The 6,435-nt window shown below is 51.7% G+C and overlaps 1 long non-coding RNA gene across 1 annotated transcript; it reads left to right on the top strand.

Moving 5' to 3' along the window:
* The first annotated feature begins 1,735 nt into the window (after positions 1-1,735).
* On the top strand, positions 1,736-5,591 carry LOC138428805 (uncharacterized). The gene is made up of 5 exons (XR_011252586.1): positions 1,736-2,486; positions 2,858-3,008; positions 3,874-3,983; positions 4,633-4,785; positions 5,543-5,591. It is a non-coding gene; the product is annotated as an uncharacterized lncRNA (long non-coding RNA).
* The last annotated feature ends 844 nt before the right edge of the window (positions 5,592-6,435 follow it).

The following is a 6,435-nucleotide window of genomic DNA, read 5'->3' as shown; positions in this document are numbered from 1 at the left end:
TTTTTTTCTTTCTGACGTACTTTACTCTGTAGACAGAATCTATGTGCATTCACATCACTGCAAATGACCCAATTTTGTTCCTTTTTATGGCGGAGTAATATTCCATTGTATATATGTACCACACCTTTATCCATCCATCCGTTGATGGTCTGTGTCCTTGCTCATAGGGAAGGAAGAGGAAGCTGGAGAGGGTCCATCAAATTGCTTGGCTGTGGCAGCACCAGAGTGGGATTGACCCCTCCTGACTTAGCCCAGCACTGACATGAGGAACCTCACATGTGTCTTTCTGCCACCTTGCGCCCTCTCCACCACGGTCTCCCTGCCTGTTTACATAGATGTTTCTCTTGAGCCATCTTTTTTATCTCATGGCTTCAGTGCTCCAGAGTTAGGAGAGATTTCAGACCACATGTGGTTAGTGTTTGTTCTCTGGGACTAAACACACACCTAGGACCCTGGCAGGCCTCGAGTGCAGGAGCAGGCACACTGTGTCACTGGGCTCCCTCTGGGCAGAACATGGGGGCAGGGAGGCCCCTAGGTCACAGGGACCAAGTGAAGAAGGACATCATGGGGCCAGTTAAGACCCCTTTAGGCTCAATGCTCTTTCCAGATGATCAGAGGGTCCTGGGGGCAAGGGCTGTGCCCGGGATCCGTGAAAGCCTCTGGTGGGTTGAAGGGAAAGTGATGCATTCACAGCACTGTCCACAGGGAAAGGGGTGTGACCTGTCCCCTGGCTGCGGTGGAAGGAGTAACCACCCTGTGGGTGCTGGATGCTCCCGTGTGTCCACAGTTCACAAAGCACAGGGCCCCCGTGGGTCTTTGTCAGGAAGATGTGAAGACACGACCACGACTCCCACTTAGGAGTCTCTGGGTCGATAAGAAAGGTTAGCCTGTACCCATGTATGCATTCATTGGAGAAGGAAATGGCAACCCACTTCAGTGTTCTTGCCTGGAGAATCCCAGGGACAGAGGAGCCTGGCGGGCTGCCTTCTATGGGGTCGCGCAGAGTCAGACATGACGGAAGTGACTTAGCAGCAGCAGCAGCAACCTGTATCCCCCGCATCTTGGCATCCAGGTGGCAGGAGGGCATCACCTTTCCACGCCCATCTGCAGCTACAAAGACAGTGCACAGCCTTGAGGCCACGCCAGGCAGCTTGGCCATTTGCCATAGCACAGACTCAGGCAGCTGATCAGCCCATCTCAGTTCCTGCTTCTGGGCAGCCCAGATGATACATCATGGGATTACTGGAGGGTTAAGTCAGACAGCCACATAAGGCATCTGACACAGGAAGTGCTCCTGAACAGGGAGCGGCTCCCAGTCCCTCTCTGGGCCACCCAGGCCGAGCCCCCGCCGACCCCAGAACACAACAAAGGCCCGAATGACTTGCAGGAGATCAAAGAGGTCAGCCGCAGCTAAGCTTCCATCTCTAAACCTTCTGAACAGGAAACCTAGGCTGAGAGGACGTTTGAATTGGCTCACTGCGAGAAACAATATTTGCTCGAGGTTAGCTCCTGCGTTATGAATTTTTAACCTCACATAAATCAAACTGTAGAAATGGACAAAGGCTGAATTTCCTGTGCCAGGACCAAAATAGAAGCTGCCTCTGTCTCTTAAACAATTCTGATTATGTTTCCATAACCAAATCCTGCTGAGATGAATAGCTGGAATATTTATATTTAGGTCTTAAAGTTTAAGGTAAAATAAAGGGGAATGGTCGGGCTCCTCAGCGCTGAGGTCATGCAATCACTTACACTTGCAGAAACAATGCCGTGACCAGGCTGTGCAAAGGGCACTCTGCACTGGGGGCCAGGGTTTTACTTCTCCACGGTGGTTGATTTTCCCCAAAGCTGTTGACACCGTGTCCCCACCACTGAATGATTGATAGAAAGCCCTCCCCGCAGGGAATCAGTCCTTAGCAAGGTTTAAAGTGGATCCCTTTGTGAAAGCTTTAAACTGAGAAATATAGGCAGTTTGAAAGATCCATGAGACAGAACCTTTTAACTGCAGAGGACGAGATTCTAACAAAATAATGCTTTCATTAAGCTGACAAATGTATTTTTAGCAACTCTTATGAGTTACAAATTTAGGAGAATATAAAAACAACAAATATAAAAACAATCAAGAGATTTTTCTTCTTTCAACCTGGTGGAAAAGCAAGATATGAAAGCCCCTGATTTCCCAGAAGGCAGAAAGAGGCCTGAGTTTAAGAGCATTACCAGCAAATGTTACTGACTCCTAGAAGCAGGAAAGACGTCACCATAAGAGGTGGAGTTGGAGCTGACCTTTAGAGGACAATAAAGATTTTCAAAGGAAAAATGGAGCTGCAGAGGCCAAAAACATTGCGGCTAGGCTGACTCGAAACTGGCCAGAGGGTGTGAGGTGAAAGTCCGTGATAAGGGGCTGGAAAAATAGATTGGAGGCCAGGACGGAAGCAGCTTGGGTTCCAGGCTCAAGTTAGAGCCTCATAGGAAACTGGAGGCTTTTAAAGGTATTTAACAAGAGGGTTGCTACGATGTCAGCAGTGTGACAGTTCATCCATTCCCTCCTAAACAAATAATTCCTGAGATCCTCAATGAGGGATAAAACGGTGGAAACAAAACTCACAGCACCCGGGCCCCTGGGCCTGACAGTCTTCTGGGTGACAAGCATTGACAAGCAAGCCCATAAGTTCATGTATAACTAGAAGCAGAAGCAATCCCTGGGTGAGAAGTTCAGGATAGAGTCCAAGGATGGCTGGGGGCCTGATTTATCCTCGGGGGGTGGGGTGCAGAGCTGAGCCTGGGGCGGGGGTAGCTGAGCAGAGCATGGGACTCATTCCTGACCTTCCCCCTCCCCTAATGGTCTCTAATCTTCCTCCAGGACCTCTAAGAAGCCAAAGCTGCCCCGAAACCAGAAGGCAGATGACCCTGGGCAGGAGGTCCCTGTGACCCCAGGCACCGTGGAATCTTTGAGCCAAGGCCAGTGTTGCACCATAAGGAACCCTGAGTTTGCAGGGGCCTGAGCTGAGGAGGTGAGAAGCCCTGGGGAGATGGAGGAGGTGGGGGCTGCGGGTGGGGGGGTCACGAGGCTGGTGGGGGGTGGGGAGGGGACTTGGACTCTGCCCTCCTGATCCTCACACTTAGAACAAAGCTCACTTAGAACAAAGCTCAAGGGCCAAAGTGGGGACTGAGATTCGCTGTCCCAGAGGCTGGCCCACCTCCTTGAGGACTCCCTGCCAGCAACGGGGACACGCTGGTGAGGACAGCTGCAAAGGGGGGCAGGCCAGCACTTGGAACTCACCTACCCTCTGGCCCAAGAAACTGAAGCCAGAGCGCGAGGTTCACACACACACACACACACACACACACACACACACACAAGGGGCAGGGGCAGCCTGGAATCAGGTTCAGAAGGTAACAAAATCCAGGTTGCTAAGGCAGGAAGTGAGGGGCTCTGGGTGACTCCCCAGTGGAAGGATTCCTCCAGACCACCCCCACCTCGCCCCCATCACCAGCAGAAACCAAGTCCAGCTTCCCCTGCTCTGACCCCCCGGACATCCCTGTCCTCTGACCTGCCCCCACCAGGTGTGACTCCCACGTGCAAATACCCACACACACCCACATGGACCGGAGAATACTCACATGCTCTTGCTCCTGCATCCTGTTACACACTTGCACACACACCCATGCACACACACCCGTACTCTCACACACTCAACAGACACTCCCATCCTCCATCCACCCACAGTTGACTGTCCCTGCACAGCCCTGCCGGTGGAGGCGCCCCTCCTTGAGGCCTCTGCACTGACCCCCTGACCTGCCCAAGACGTCCCGGGAGGCCCACGTCCCTCTCCCGGGAGCCCTTGTCGCAGTGTCAGTTTCGACTTTGTTCCCCAGGTCATGGGATGAATTTCCCACCTGCCTTTGAGCAGAAGGTGGGCTGCGGAAGGGCCGCCCTGACGCTGCCTCAGTCCGCCCAGTGTGTTTCAGGCCTGGCGCCCAGCACGGTGAGGGCACGTGGTGCTTGATCAAGGGGGATGGGTCGATGGATGGATGGATGAAGCCAGGCAGGCTGGGATGGGGGAAAGGCCAGAGGGGAAGAGAGGCGGACACACGAACAACTCGGGGAGGTGGGCGGAGGCCGCAGGCTGTGTGTGAAATGGTGGCACGTGTGCTATCTACAGATCTGGAGATCACCGGTCCTCTAGGTGCATGGACGGGTGAGTGCTGGAGCAGCCACCTCCTTGAGGCTGGCTGTGTGTGGGCACCTGCCCGCGGGGAGGGCAAGTAGGCCCACCTGGGAGGGAGGGAGAAAGTGAAAGTGAAGTCGCTCAGTCGTGTCCAACTCTTTGCGGTCCCCTAGTCCATGGGACTTTCCAGGCATGAATACTGGAGTGGGTTGCCATCTCCTTCTCCAGGGGATCATCCCGACCCAGGGATGGAACCCGGGTCTCCCGCACTGCAGGCAGACGCTTTACCGTCTGAGCTACCAGGGAAGTGCCCCGGTACCTGGGAGGTACCAGGGAGGGAGGGAGAGCTGGGAGAAGAGCTGGAGGAGGAAGAAGCTCCTTTCTGCTCTCCTTCCAGGCTCTGCACATCTGCCAGGCAAGTCCCCTGCACTCACTAGTGAAGGCCTGACTGACCCTCTCTTGGCAGTGGGAGGAGAGACAGAGGCACTGAGTCTCACTGGGGACTGCTGATCAAAAGCCTGGCTTGCAACAGCCAGGGTGGACCTTCAAACTAGACAGACAATGATGCTGCTTCCCCGCATCTAGTGGAAATCTGTACAGGTGTTTCCTGGCAAATCTGGTAAGCTGTCTCTAAAATAAATTTGATTTAAAAGAAAAGTAGGCAACAGAAGAATGTAAATTATTTTTTCCCCTTTCTCGTTATTGTGCCAATGCTTCTTCGTTTTCACCCTAGATTCTCTAGCTTCTTTTGATCTTACAAGTGATTGAGGACAATAGACCGCCATCATCTAGCTGAAAGATGGCATCTTCTACTCCAGTGATCCTCAATCTTCCCAGTGCGTTGGAAGCACCCTGGGGGAACTGTATAAACCTACAGGTGCCCAGCTTTGTTCCTGGAGATTTAGCATCAGTTCATTAGCACTGGGGCAGCTGTGATTTTCAAAAGCTCCCAGGTGCTTCTAATGTGCATCCAGGGTAGAGAGCAGCCACTAACTGGTGTCTAAGCTGATGTCACTTCACCCAAAGCCTCAGTGGCTGTCCAGGTGCCCAAACATTTCTACCGAGAGCAAGCGTCTAGAAAAGACACAGTCAAACCCTCAGTGCAGTCAGGAGGGCACAGCAGGTGTTTTGAGCCCATCAGTGGTTTAAGTCCAGTCATTTTAGAATGATTTATTTTTACAAAGCAAACGTAACAACTTTTAAGGTGGATGACATGTTAGCAGAGGGGGGTACCAAGGGGATTTAATTTGATAATAGAGAGCAGAGAGGTAAGGACAGAAACTCTGATTAGGAGTATGTCCATGTTCATGTTAATTATTCACAACTGTTTCTCTAGAATTTCCATTAATTCAAGTTGTTTTCTTTCTCAAATCCAGTGAGATCCCAAAGCAGTGAGTTTTTTTTGAAATATGGACTGATGCTGAGAACACCACGGCCTCTTTTCCCTTGTCAAGGATTAGGTCTTCACTACTTTGATATAAGCTGTAGACAGGCTTCATAAATATAATCATGTGATTTTTATTCATATTCAAGAAAGACTGAGCTTCCTTTTGAGAGAACATGCCCCTGAAGAATCAAGTTTCTGCAGAGGGAAAAAAGGGGGGGAGGTGATTGTCTTCATCTTGAATTGCTTTGGCCACGATTAGATTTCAGCGTGAAAAACTGGGGCAGCTTGTTCAGTGTGAGATGGGAGGGAGAGGGGCAGAGCTGCTGGGAACTGAGTCATCACAGGATCATCAAACCGCCCCAGCCCTGCTCCCAGGTGTGACAAGGGGTGGGTGGAGCAGGTGATACCCAGATACTGACCACCCACCGGAAGCTCCCCCCGAGGTCTCAGCACCCAGACAGCTGTGAACAGATGGAGCTGTGCACCTGGATATGCGCCCTGTGCCCGCATCTCAGTTGCGCCGTCGTCCTCCATGGCAACGCAGGTGACGCTGTTCCCGGTAAACTAGAATTATTTCCACCATGGCTCACCTTGCCTCTTGCTCTCCCTTTTAGGAACTTAATATCCAAAAGTGCCCATTGATGCAAGAGGCGATTAAACATATTTATTTGAACAGCTTTCGTTGCCTCTCTACCAGAGTGCATACCTCTCGGGGTAGTGCTGGGATTGTCTAATCCACATGTGTATCCTCCAAGCCTAACGTGGCACTTGACACGTGAGAGTTTTCATCAAGCACATGAATCCATTTGCATTCAAATATCCATGTTTTCGGGCTCCCCTAGAAGCTCAGTGATAAAGAATCCACCTGCAATGCAGGAGACT

The sequence above is a fragment of the Ovis canadensis genome, chromosome 1, assembly GCF_042477335.2.
Source record: "Ovis canadensis isolate MfBH-ARS-UI-01 breed Bighorn chromosome 1, ARS-UI_OviCan_v2, whole genome shotgun sequence".
Classification (NCBI taxonomy): Eukaryota; Metazoa; Chordata; class Mammalia; order Artiodactyla; family Bovidae; genus Ovis; species Ovis canadensis.
Note: the sequence above shows the minus strand (reverse complement) of the source record. Positions and strands in the feature narration are given on the sequence as shown.